We start from the raw sequence: 13,616 nt of genomic DNA, 5'->3' as shown, positions 1-13,616 counted from the left end.
ATCTTGGACTCTGCCTTCCTCCAAGAGGAAAAGAGAAAAACGCAATCAGGCTCTCTCCAAGCCATCACAGAATCAGCCAAACTATCCTTCCTTCTTACTCACCCCATGCCCTGCTATTGCCAGTTTCACCCTTATAATTGCAAAGTCCAAAGGGAAATCCAAAAGCCTGCTCTTATAAAAGACAAACTAGAGCTCTGGGCTGCACAAGACCCTGTCCTTCCACCCTCCACACCTGAGCCCTCACTCAGATTCCAGTAACAGACATTTTTATACATCTAACATTTTTACCTTTGATCCCAAATATGCCCACCAGAAAGTGCTGGCAACGTCTCAAAGACTCATTTAGAAGAGCCCAGAACTGGAAACCTAAAGCCCAGCACATGTCCTCTCCTGTGGAACCAGCATATTCCAGCTGAGGCCCTGAGAGGATGCCAGGCAGGGAGGTCAGGTGGCTGGGGCTTCCACTCGAACCCTCTCCCCAGAGAAGCCCGAAGTGCAGGAGGCTCCTGCAAACTGCTCAGCCCTACAGAAAGGCACAGTTACCATTGCTCCCACCTACGGGGAAACCCAGTGAATAGTTTTTCTGGAAGAGAGGAGGCTGCCCTGGTGAGAATATGCACACCTCCAATTGAGCTGTCAACAGATACTGTACAGCCACCGGTGACTCATGCCACAAATGAGACCAAGTCCCCTGTTGGGGTGGGGGCAGTTAAATCAGATGACACTGACTGTTTCTTTTACTTACTAGATTCCTCATGTGGTCTAGACTAGTCTGCCTACCTGCCCCAAATCTTTGTAATTTTTAAAAAGTCATATGCAAGTCAATAGTCAGTGAGGCCTGTCTTACTAGTGACGGGTACCACAGTGGCTGATGCAGACATTAAGATCCCTTAGAACACAAGATGCCTGCTTGTCAAGATAGAGTGTCTGGCAGATCTCTCTCATCCTTACTCATCCCATGTCCCTGCTGCTCCCAGATCCATGCAAATTGCAAGCCACATTTTATAATGGTAGTCATGTTCAAGGTTCATTCCTTTTGGCAAGAATCACTAATGTTATATTGAATTCCCTAGTCCTTGCCTATAAAGGTATTCTTGGGTCAGGTCCAAAGGTGACGAATACACTTTATAAGAAGTTCCTTAAATAAATCCATTTGGACCTTCAAACCAGAGTAGGGGGATGTATGTGGCTGATGCTGTGATAAGATAAAGGAAGGCAAAACCTAAATTATAGAAGGATGGGTGAGGGTAAGAAGTGCAGATATTATTAAGGAAGAATGTACTATTTAAAATTACTTACTTTCACATTTCTTATGCTCAACATTATATCAGTAATTAATTAGATGTAGAAGATGAAACTATAAAACTCAAGTAGTAAAAGATCCACACAAAAAAATAAAATTCAACATTTTTTTTCACTTCTCTTCAAATCATGATCTTTAGATACATTGAAAAGACAATGTCTTTCCTTCTAAACAGAGCAGATTGTAATATGTAAACATAATAAAGGACAAAAGCAAAAACCTTGAGTTTTCCACTTGAGCAAGGTGCAGGTTGATATGAAACTGCACAGGAAGTCTTCGAGGAAAGCTCAAGACCTGACTTTAAACTTGGGCTTTTCATAGGTGGAGTGGAAAAAAAGCAGACTGGGCAGACACAAAGGACAGCACAAGTCAGGGCCAGGCATGACTATGTTCAGGAAGGAGAAAGCGAATGGCAGCTAAGGGGTGTGGCTCAAAACAGGGACAGGTGAGAGAAACATATGCTGCAAATAAAAGCTTAGAGCAGATCATGGACATCCTTGGAAGCCACGCTAATGAGTTTGCATTTTATCTTACAGTTAATGGGAAGCCATTTAAGGGATGTCAGGAGGGAAGGGACAATATCAAAGCTATTCTTTAGGAAGACTATCCACATGCCACAATTAAGAGAACATGATAGTTACGACAGAGGAGCCATAGGAAAATGTGGCCCCTTGCTGAAATCTGATTCTGATTGCTTGAGACCAGAAGCAGGGCAGTGGGAGTTTTTCACAGTAAATACTACAAATAAAACAATGATGCAGTTTCAAAGCATCCTAACCATTGTGAAAAAATCCATTCCAGACCTTCTAGACTGGTCTCACTAAAAGAGGCCAGCCAGCCTCAGAGCTCATTAGCCACCAACTTGCACTGTGTACTCGACTCAAACCTGTCTCCACAACATTACATGCACAGCTGTATAGTTTGCCACTAAATACCAGTCTCGTATCGTCTTCTAGTTGTTTTGAACATGCAAATCTTATTTTTGTAACTCCACTGCAATTCATTCTCAAGCTCAGACCAACTGTGACTGTATCGTGCTCACTTTCCCGTCAGCACCCAGTGAGGGGTTGGCATTTGCGTGTTTCAGGAAGTTCTTTCTGAATGAAAATGAATTTGCCCCCTGACAGCTATTCAAAGTCCTATGGTTCCAACCTCTCCAACCATAGCTCCACCCAGCCAGGCAGTCCCTGCCAAATTCCCTGCCTATCCTGAGGATAAGAATCCAGCCCGGGTCTACATGAGCCCCTCACCTTAGAAAATAAAATAGAAAAGCTTTCAAAAGCAAAGAGCAAAGAAACCTAACCTGTCTGTTTACTTCGGCAGCACACAAAGCTGTTGTTCTCCTTCTGCCTTCTCCCCAGCACACACCTGCCTTTGGAAATTCACAGTTCCATCTTTGGGTGGGCCTGGGAGACAACTGCCAGTCCTCTTGTGATGGGACCCTGCCAACACACCGGTGTGAGCACATGCACGCATGCACATACTCAGAGCGGAGGAAGCCAAAGAAAGGTGAAAATGCTTTGCCCTGTCACATTCCAGCAATCAGGGACTCCTCCTGAGGGGGAGGCGCACAATGGACACCCTGTACTTGGCTCAGGCCTCCAGTCCAACAAAAGTTAACCCTTTCATGGGTGCCTGCAGGGCAGAGTGGAGGCCCTGGAACAATAAAACTTGCTTAGGAAATAGGTGCTTAGAAGACTCCAAGAAATCAGAAAGGCAAGGAAGGGGCAGAGTTTTTGGAAAGAACCCAGGGGCAGGAGTGTAGAATCTTGGTTCTATTCTCCTGTCTCTGCTGTTCATGGCAGTGAGATGCTAGACAAGCCACTCTGAGCACCTTATCCTATATTGTCATCAGCAATGACTGGGAAGGGATCCATATCTCTTTCATTCTGAACACTCTGTAATTTTATCCTGCACAGCCACAGACCTATGGGAACACTTCAAATTGCATAGTGTGAACCTACAACACTATTTGTTTCAGTGGCCAGGGGAATCCTGCTTGGATAAATGTGCTTCACACCCAAAGGAGTCCCAAAGAGTATATCCTCCCTCCCCTCCATATCTGCAGGATGGGAGATTTTTTTTTTCTTTTTCCTAGTCTAAAAATATATCTCCACCTGTTGCCTGGGGAATTCTTACTTATCCTGGAGCTTGGTGGAAATACAAATTCTCAAGCCTCACATACTGAATCAGGGCTGCAGCATGGGCCCCACACTCTGGATTTCCCCACGTCCTGCAGATGCTTCTGACAGGCCAAAGGCTGAGAACCAATGCCGTAGACTTTGGTTGACGCACTAATCCTATCCAGTGTCTTCACCACACCATGGTCTTGTTGTATATTTAAAAGGATTCCTCCTTACTGCAGTACTCTGAGTCTCTTAAGAAAAGGCACTTTGTCCAACTGTGTCATCCCAATGCCCAGCGCAGTGGCCAACACATAACAGGGGCTAAAGAAATGTAGATTGACTGAATTAATGGATGAAACAACCCACTCAAGCTGGATTTGCCAGCATCATCCACCTCCCCTATCTTCCCCAGGCACCATCCACGGGCACACTACTATCCAAAGGGATAATACAGTAGAAATAGGCAAAGCCCTTGGTTTCAACAAGAGTCACATGAAATGAATTCTGGGCCCCATCCTGCTTCTTAGGAGCAAGGATTCTTTCAGCCTCAGTGTCTCATCAACACAATGGAAAAAAAATAATGCCTTCCTGACTTTGCTTATTAGGTGATAGTTTTTATCTGATGTCTCTGGCAGGTGAACTCTGCTTCTTATTTAAAGATAAGTAATAAGAATAATAAGACATGCACCTCTCAGGAGTGTAATGGCAAAACCCAGGAAGACTCCTCTGCCTCATTCCTGCCCTTGTCACCTTTGATCCTTCCCCAGAAACACCTGCAGGACTTGGGGAAAGTCAGAATTACAGTAATAGGAAAATAAGAATTTTAAGAAAGCCCCATGGCATCTTTGACAGGAAAAAGCATGACCCCAGTGGAACCTAAAGTAAGGAGAAGGAGCAAGCTGGGGTGGAAAAGCCTGGAGCCCCTGAGAGGAGGATGGGCAGGGTCAAGAAAGACTGCGGGATGCAAAAGGTCTCCTAAAAGTCAAGGTCCTGCCTTCACTACTCCCCAGTGCCCCCTCCAGTCCTGCTCATTTGTTCCTTGAGAGCTGAAGCCTTTGAGAATATGTGTGATGTAGGGAGGGGACAGTCCTTAGTTGTTGTTATTAAAGTTGCCTGTGCAGTAGCCCAGAAGATCGATGATTTTTCTAGTTGACAGAAATAGTGAATTTCTTTCTTTGTTTTGTTGGTGTTTCGATTTTTTCTGGTTGTTTTGTTTTTCTTGTTATTTTGTTGCTGGGGATCAGTGTGCATGCTGAGCAGGTGCTCTACTATTGAACCACATCCCCTGCCCCAGAAATTGTGAATTGTGAACTTCTGATCGGGGGGGGGGGGGTTGTAAGTATTATAAAAGATCCGAGTGTGATCCTGCCTGCCTAAATATACGGGGAACCAGTTGTATTCTCAGCCTACGCTCACTGACCTGTAGTTACAAAAATGCCTTCTCAGATTCCATCAAGATTGTCTGACTTTGGCTTTGGGGGTGGGTGACTATTCATCTCTTAATGTCTGCTCAGATACTAAGGTGGGAGTCACAGTGGCTTTTTCAGGTGACTCTGCATGCACCTGGAATCCTCCTCCTCTCCCCTTGAGTTCTTGCCTCTTCATGACTCAGAATGAGGTCAAATGTTTCTTCTCTGAGTTTTACGACTCAGGTCAGGACTCTGTGTTCTTTGCCTTTGTACCACAGAGAGGATCTTTCCTAGCACTAACTATGTAATGGAATTCTTGTGCCATTCTTGGTTTAACGCTGCCTCCCCCACTAGATGGAAAGCCCTGGAGGGAAGGACCTGTAACTGGCTCATCACGGTATCCCCAGGACCTGGCACAGTTCCTGATACATGCAGAGATACTCCAGTGAAGGCTGAGCAAAAGGCTACATCCAGATCCAGCCAGACACCGTGTGACTCAGGTGCCTATGGCTCTGAGAGATGCTTCTTAAAACCCTCCCTGCTGCAGAAATACCCAGGATAAATGCTCCATCAACAATGGCAAATGGATCAAATGACCCAACCTTTACCTGGCTCTTAATCAGCAAGGGCAAGGACAGCTCTGCACTATAGTTCCCTGACACTGCAAATATGTCAGTGCTTTAAAGTGAAGGACAAAGCGCCTACTCAGTGACCTTTCCCACACTACATACCTGTGTGGTACATTGCAGATCACATTCTACCTCCTCCAAGTAGAACTCCCGAGTCCTTCACTCACTGAATTCTCCAGCAGCGGTCTTTCATGAGCTTCTCTGATGACCACCACTGTATACGATTCCCTGCTGGTTCCTCTGGCTGGCCTGCCCCTTCTCCTTTCTCCACTTGGTTAACTCTAAGTTACCTTTCAAAAATTGGGTCAAGTTTCACCTTCTGCATGGAGACTGTCTGAGCCCACCCTGAGCACCACTTCCTCTTGTACACGCGTGCACACACACACACACACACACTCATACATACACACAACTCACACACAGTGTGGTTCTCACATCCTTGGACATTTTCTCAAAAGCATTTGGCAAACTGTGTTTCAATTTTTCACTCAATTGTCTACCTTGCCCACCAGCCCACAAAGGAAGGAGCCCAGTTCTAAATGAGTCTCTACGTGCTTCAGAGCCCAGTGAACACACAGACTCGCTGTCCAACCAAGTGCCCAAGTCATATTTCTCCTTGCAAAGAGGAAGGGAAGAAGCAGGACTTAATGTCATAGGATTAGATTACTTAGCCTCTCTTTCCCACTTAGTAATTGTGTTCTTGAGAGACATTGTTAATCTGTTCAAGTCTCATTTGGAAATTGGGTAATAATCCTACCCCAAGGGCTGTTTTGAGAAGTAATTGAAGATTAAATGAGATAATAATTATGAAAGAACATACTGGGATCACCTTAGTAAGTACTCACATTTTTTGTTAGATTTGAATTACTTGCATAGTCTGTGTCAGCCAAGCTAGCATCTGGCTACGGGCTGCCTTCTTTTCTCAGATCCTAGGTAAAGCCCTGAAGGACAGGGCTTGGAAAGCCACCTCCTCCCTTTCCATGCACCATGGGAAGCACACACAGCTAGCTTAATTTGTACCTGTTACCTTGAGTCTTCTGCTATTATTTGAGTATTGCTCTTTTGTTCTTATGGAGGAAATAATAGTGGATTCTGTAAGGAATTCCAGGTTCAATACCCTACATTGCCACTTGGAGTTGGATGGCTGAGGGAAGTTACTTTTTCTCCCAAGTCCTCCCTCTTCATTTGGAGAATGAGGAGGTAGCACGAGATGAGTTTTGTGTCCCCTTCCAGCCTGCATTCTTGAATATAAAGCCTTGTCTCCTTGGCTTGACAACGAGGAGCCCCTCACAGGCAGGGCTGGTTCCTCCCCCTCTTTATTGGCTCCTGCTGGTTCGGAAGCTCTGCCTGGCTGGGTTGACTGAGCTGAACACAACGAAACATATGGCATCAGTTCCTGTGTTTGGGAGTCTCCATGATAGAGAAAGAAGCAGAATGAAACCTCTGAGCCCTGAGGTGGGGCACACCGTCTATTAACCAAGCTCCAGCTACAAAAACAGTGCCTCCTCTGGGAACCCAGAACACAAAAGCATGAGCCTTGGGACTGGCTCCTGGGAAAAGATCTCTATGGTACTGGCCAGGCCAGTCCACAGGTTTGCAGGCTGAGCTCTCTGGCTTTGGCACTCTGTTTGTGGCCTGTGTTTCTCCATGCAGTCTTGCAAACAGCATACTTGCAGTGAAAAGGAGGTAAATAGTTCTAATGGCCTGGGCTGAACCCTTCATAATCATGATCTATTTAACCCTTCCAACAGTCCTATGATGCAGAAAATTCTGCCCTCGTGTACAGATATGGAAATGAAAAATCCTGTGAGCTTAATAATTTTCTCAAGAGCACATACTACCTGTGTCAGATCCACAGCTGAATCCAGATTCCATAATGTGCTGAGTAACAATTAGGTCAATAATAGATCACATATAAGATGGTGGTCCCATAAGACTATAACGAAGCTGAATTTTCTTCTATCACTTGGTGAAGTTGTAGTCATTGTAATGTCATAGCACAAGGCATTGCTCATGTATGTGTGAGGCTGTGGTACAAGTGAACTTCCTGCAATGCCTGTCACCTAAAAGTGCAGCATACACAATTATGTACAGTATGTAACACTCGATAATGATAATAAGTGACTATGCTAATGGCTTATGTATTTATTATTGTATACATTTTATCATTATTTTAGAGCATACTCTTCAACTTGTTTTTTTTTAAATCAGTGTTTTTTTAAAAAATCTCTGTAGATCTATATACCATGTTATGCAGCCCTATTCACCTGGTGGAATTTACCTCATCTCTTGATTGCATCAATAGGCCACCTCAAGCGATTGACTTACACCATCTAAGTCTATGCAAGTACACTCTGTGATGTTTGCACAACAACAAAATTGCCTAATAATGCAGTTCTCAAAATGTATCCACATTGTTAAGTGATGCATAGCCATACACATGATTTCAAAGCCTGTCATATCATAATGTATCAAAAACACAAAGTGAGGCCAGTTTTTTTTTTTTTTTTTTATCCAAAGTTCATAGTTGTTTCTACATATCTGAGTTCTAAAATCAGTTTACCATCTGGCTTCCCACATCACTTAAACTCTGAGCTTCGGTTTCATCACCTGCCCTTCCTTCTCTTTTCACAGAATCTTACAAGGAAAAAAAAAATTAAATACACATACAGAATAGTGCCAAAATAGGCCAAACAAGGTGGACCTCTATCATGGTCACAGAATTTGCTGTCCAAGGAGGCAGAGAAATCCACAAGGCAAAGAAGCTGATCCTAGCTTTGAACGTACAGCTGGCATACGTTAATTTTATTTAAAAGTGCTGATTTAACGGTAAGTTTAATATTTGATTTAATCCACAGATGTGCCCATTTTGTAGACACGAACTGAAGTTGAGGGACTTGTTAAAATCACAGAGATAATCCTAATTCCTAATATCATTTAAACCACGATGCCCCCAGTCTCCAAATAGCCAGGACTAGCGGTCACTTGAACTCTGGTCCTCAAGTAGTCACTGGTAAATTGGGGATAAAAATGTAAGACTTCTTGGAGGCAAGGGGGATAAACCAAAGGACTAATCAGGTGATGAATTCCATAGCGTTTCCTTCAAGGCTCTCTAGTATTGATCTTACTGCTTGTTCAATCTTACTTCAAGTTTCTCAACTTCTCAACCCTCTGATACAACAATTGCTTATCTGTTGTCACTTGAACATAAAGTAAAATTCTGACACTTTCATATTTATGCTTCTACTGCAAAGGAGATGCTAGACAAACCAGAGAGCTAAAAAAAATATTAGTACACTTCCCTTCTCTTATGATATTCCTTCTCTAGCTACCTTAAACTGTCATTTAAACATTGCACTTTGCAGAATCTTGTCTTTCTCCAATTATGCATTGGATTCCTAGAGATAAGTTCTAGTATCATAAAGTCTTACGTATCCAGAGTGGCCATTCTCTGCTGTCCATATACTAAGAAGTAGTTTTACTTGTCATTCTAAAGCTACCTCTTTAGAACCTCAGACTGGTGTCAGACAGGACCTAGCAGTGAACAGCAAGGTCAAATGTTTCAGTTCTATCTTGTGCAGTGTATGTGGAAGTATCTGAGTGTCACACTCTCCTGTTCCTCTGGTCTGTTCTTGAACATGAAAAACTGTGATCAAGGTTCCTCAGCCTGATAGAGATGGAGCTTTGGTCTATTTCTTACTGGACTCTATCCCACCTCTCTTGCTGTAGAGCATACACAGGGTCCTGCATTCAACTTCTTCTTTTCTCCCTGCATTCTCGAGAGGATGATCTTCCCTGATATTTTGTGCTTGCCCAAGACTATCCCATTGTTCTGGATGCAGCTCAACTCCCACCCACTCCATGAAGTTTTCTCTGATCTGTCCAAGCTCCCTGGGTTCCCATTACAACCCAGTTCTTAGCATGTGTCTGCTGCTCCTTCCCTGTTTTTCATAAGATCTTAGGGAGCCCAATTCAAGGGCAGAAAGAGATTTGATCTTCTTCATTTCTTGAGATCCCTAGAGCACCCATCAGAGACTATTGCATTATGCTTAATGGTCACTGAGCAAATTGATTTTGCTGAATAAGTGTTGAAAAGTTATGAGTTTGAATTAAAACCCTGGACAGGTAGACTGAGTCCAGTCTCTGGATGCTTTTCCTTCCAAGTGTTGACAAAAGACCTCAGACCATCAAGGAAACTTATGGGTGGCCTGCCTGTCGACAATAGCCATCTGGACCTTCATATTCAGGGCTACCTTGGCCTGCCAGATGCAATCCATGCTCATGATTAGCATTCCTTTCCTTAAAGCAATTTCAAATTCACACTTGAACTTCACTGCACCTCCTCCCCCATGCCAATACATTCTACATACCAGGCATAGCCCCCAGTTCCACTTCTGCCATGAAACCCCAAACCTATCCTCCTTGAGGCCTTCCCTAGCCCTAACCACACAAATAGCAAAATTACACTCCAATGATTGTCACGTTAGTAAGCATGTCTCTTTGAAATCATTCTCCAAGAGTAAAAGTCACACCTCATAGCAGACCTTTCCTATCCAAAAATACCAAGCACGATGATTCACTGCAGTTGTAGGACTTTAATAAATATTTGTAGATAAAAAAAATGATTGTAATTGAGCTCTAGAGTACAGAGTAATGCGAAGAAAGAAGGCCCACAGAGCTTTCACATCAAATCATCTTTTTTTTAGTCACCTCCTTAGTCATAATTAAAAAAAAAAAAAAATCAAAGATCTCATTGCTCAAATAACAACAAGTCATAGTGAGTACCTCCACTGTCTCTATTGACATTATCAGCCTACTATATTGGAGCCATCAAATTCAAAACCTCCACAGTCCCAAGTTCAAACTCTAAGTAGTTCCTTTCCACTGAACAGACTATGAGTCATTGGCAGATAAAATAAATAATGAAGAATCACTTTTTACACAAATTGCTGGCTGTTTTGTTTTGTTTTTCATTTTTATCTCAGATCCTTTTCAACATCCTGGGGTAAAAGTAATTGCAGCATCTCACACTTTGCAGAGGTTTCCTCTTCCTAAAAGTCCAACTGGTGTGTTCTGAGGTGAATCATAAATCCCATGGAACTTGCACAGTGGCTTAGATCAAAGCATAATTTTCCTGATGCAACCCCCACTCAATATCACAGAGAGTCCTGGTTTAGGACAAACTGCAGGTCACTTGTTCTGATCTCAAAGTGTACAAGAAGCAACCCCCATCCATTACTGTGCACAGGCTTCCAATGGCAGGGGAGATTAGATTCTATGGAGATGGAAAGAACACCTGAGAAGCACAGGCTCAGCCCTAGGCTTCAGGCTCTTTAGAATCCACATAGGGAAAGGACGACCAGGTCCTGTATCCATGGGGCAAGTGAAGTATCCATAGCAGAGATTCCAGATGCCCCGTGGGCACAGCATTAGCAAAGTCCTGCTAGAGAATGTATTTGTGTACTTCCCAGAAGCTGCCTTATATTATCTCCCTTGTTTCAAGTCAGTTATTTTGCCAAAGACAGCCAACTTTCAAAAGAGGCGCAGATAACTTAACCCCTTTTCTTCCTTCCACATTACACTTTGCAGTATTTGTTCACAAATAGCTCATGGCATCTTTCTTTTTCCTGCAAGCCCATTCTGTTCTAACTGGGGAGATTCTCTTGACTCAATTTACCCCAGGACACCACGTTCCCCTTCATTGGCTTGTCAACCACATCAAACAGAGTTAAGTGCATTAATTCTCATTGGGATTGGTTTGAACAGTTGTTGGCATGCCATTGAACAGGTTTAAGGAGCTCTGAGCTTTAAGAAAACTTTAAAATCCCTGGCACACAGTTAGCTCTAACATCCCAGATTTTCAGAAAGGACTGTCCATTTCAATCCTTTGGTTACTTTATCATGGGTGCATTCAGAAGCAGAACTGCATGGTAACATGTCCCCAACATATGCTAAGAGGTGACCAGTCCATCCTACAGCTGGCCTCCCAGGACCTTTCCCTGGGAAAGTTTCTTTTCTAGAATGTCTTTCTCTCCTCAGCCTTTTCTCTTGGCCATTGTGACCACACTCTCAGTCACTGAGGAGCAGAGAAGCTCTTAGACCTCAGCAACAAAGAAGGCGGTTATACCGTTAAGTGCCAAAAGGAGTGTGGTAGAGAGAAAATGTGATTGGAATTTTCGGAGACAGTCAAGAGCTGCGTGTGTTCGAGTGGCGATGAGGCTCTAGGAGACACTTCATAAATATTTGCTGATTGAATGAATGAATGAATCAGTGACTGAAAGGATACACATGCAGTAAAATATCATTACCTCTTAGGCTTTGAAGGAAAAACTGAGATTGGGTGATTTTCCCTGAAAGATAGCCAAAAATATAAAAAGCCATTAGCATAAGTAGTTATTACTCACTCTAAGAGGTACTCATTGTGTTCCTTCATTTTGCAGTGCTTTAGTACATCTTAAATAACATTAACTTTGAGTATTCTATCTCTGTATAAATTCTGTGATTTATTTGTGCAACCCAAATCAAACACAAATAGGTGCAGGGTTTTGTGGGGCCAGCGTGGCCCCTTTCTTCAAGGATGCATGGTTTGGGGAGCATGACATGGTGCCAGGCACAAGCTTTAAATCTGAAGTCCTCTGGAAACTAGAGGCGATCTCAGAGTCAGGGGGTGGGGTGACAGCGTGTACCCAGAGGAGGCAGGTTGGTGCTGGTAGTTCTAAGTAGACTCTCATTTAAAGAGACCAGTCAGGGCACCTTCCAGATAGGGGGTGGTAACCCTAAGAGAGCTGAGGTGTGGAGGTGAACAGGTGACAGAGTGTCCAGGGTCAGCCAGGAAACCGGTTTGACGGGAGCGGTGCCTTGTGTTTTGTGTCAAATGTGGTTCAACTGAGAACACTGCAAGATGCCCTGTGCAGGCTGCTGGACATGGTGGACCGCATATCAAGGGAAAGGGGAGGAGGAGGGACCCAGAAAAGTTTGGGAGCCAACAGACTGTGAAGAACTTCCCTGAATATAGAGAACTTCTTGAATTCTCTAGAACAGACACAATCCTGCTGTCAGTTCTTTTCTACAGAGGCTAGAAATTCTGTCTTCAAGGTCACACTCAACCACTGCAGCACCTTGATGGAGAAGCCCCCCAGGGCTCACTCTCCCACTGCTTCCCCTCTATGCACCTAAATTTCTTCCTTTTAGTCTCCTGGTTCTCCACTCAAAGAGCATATACTGAGCACCAGCATTTTCTTGAGTTCAACTGGACATACCATGAGACTCTGATCTCAGATAGACCTAACATTGTTGGCATCTAATAATACAATCCATAGATATGAGGAGAATGATCCAACCTGATTCATCAGTATATACATATATACTGTCAAATCAGTTGAACTCTTAGAACACAAGGGCCCTTGTGGCATTTCCTTCCATGCCAAGGTGTTATTAATCTATGGCTTATGGCAACAATAACCGCAAGCACCCTTTTCCAGGAGGCAGCATGAACATCCTCCCAGAGTTCAATGACAGAAATTAGCTGTTACCATTTAATCTTTACAACCCTATGAAGTAGGCAAGGTAGGTAACTTTATCTCTGTTTTACAGATTAACTTACTGAGGTTCAAACATGTTAAAGAACTTGCTGGGGGCCACTGAACTGGAAAGTAGCAGGGACAGGATCCAAGACAGATCTTGTCACTTCAGATATGAGGCTGTTCACATTTTAACATAGCCTCTGGCCCCAGGTCAGCGACCAACTTGTGTCATTTCAGGCAACCAATGTATCCCATGCCTTGTCTTCTGATGGGAATACAATGCTTGGGCTTCCCTTCTCTAGATCAAGAGGGCAGATGTGATATGAAAATATTTTTTAAAAGAACAAAGTTCTATGAATATGAAAGGCAGTGTTTGGGATGGCAAAAGATAAGATGGATCACAGAAACATTTTTTCAGCCTAACCAAGTTCTGGCTCACCATCCATCCCTTCCCCATCCCCCATTCTTGAAAAGGCAGAGCCTCTGTCCACCTGAGGGTCAGCTCAATTGACTTTGCCTATGATTGTTTTACATGGGACTAAACATCATAATCCATCACTGGCTTCTCGGGAAAGGATGGCTGCTTCCTCCCAGGGGATCCTGTGGATATCAGGGCAGCTCACATT

At 43.6% G+C, this 13,616-nt stretch overlaps 1 protein-coding gene across 3 annotated transcripts in view; it reads right to left on the bottom strand.

Moving 5' to 3' along the window:
• Setbp1 (SET binding protein 1) overlaps nucleotides 1-13,616 on the bottom strand; it is a 353,550-nt gene that overhangs the window by 335,168 nt on the left and 4,766 nt on the right. The window contains exon 1 of one of the 3 annotated variants that reach the window (XM_046428352.2): nucleotides 2,672-2,937. The exons of the other annotated variants lie outside the window; for them this stretch is intronic. The gene's annotated coding sequence lies outside the window, so the exon portion shown is untranslated. Of the gene's footprint in view, nucleotides 1-2,671; nucleotides 2,938-13,616 lie in introns of those variants that run through there. 3 annotated transcript variants of the gene reach the window in all.

This window comes from Marmota monax, unplaced genomic scaffold, assembly GCF_021218885.2.
Source record: "Marmota monax isolate L192 unplaced genomic scaffold, Marmota_monax_Labrador192_F-V1.1 WCK01_AAM20220418_F8-fsc00031, whole genome shotgun sequence".
NCBI lineage: Eukaryota > Metazoa > Chordata > Mammalia > Rodentia > Sciuridae > Marmota > Marmota monax.
The sequence above is the reverse complement of the archived record's forward strand: the minus strand, read 5'-3'. Positions and strand labels throughout refer to the sequence as shown.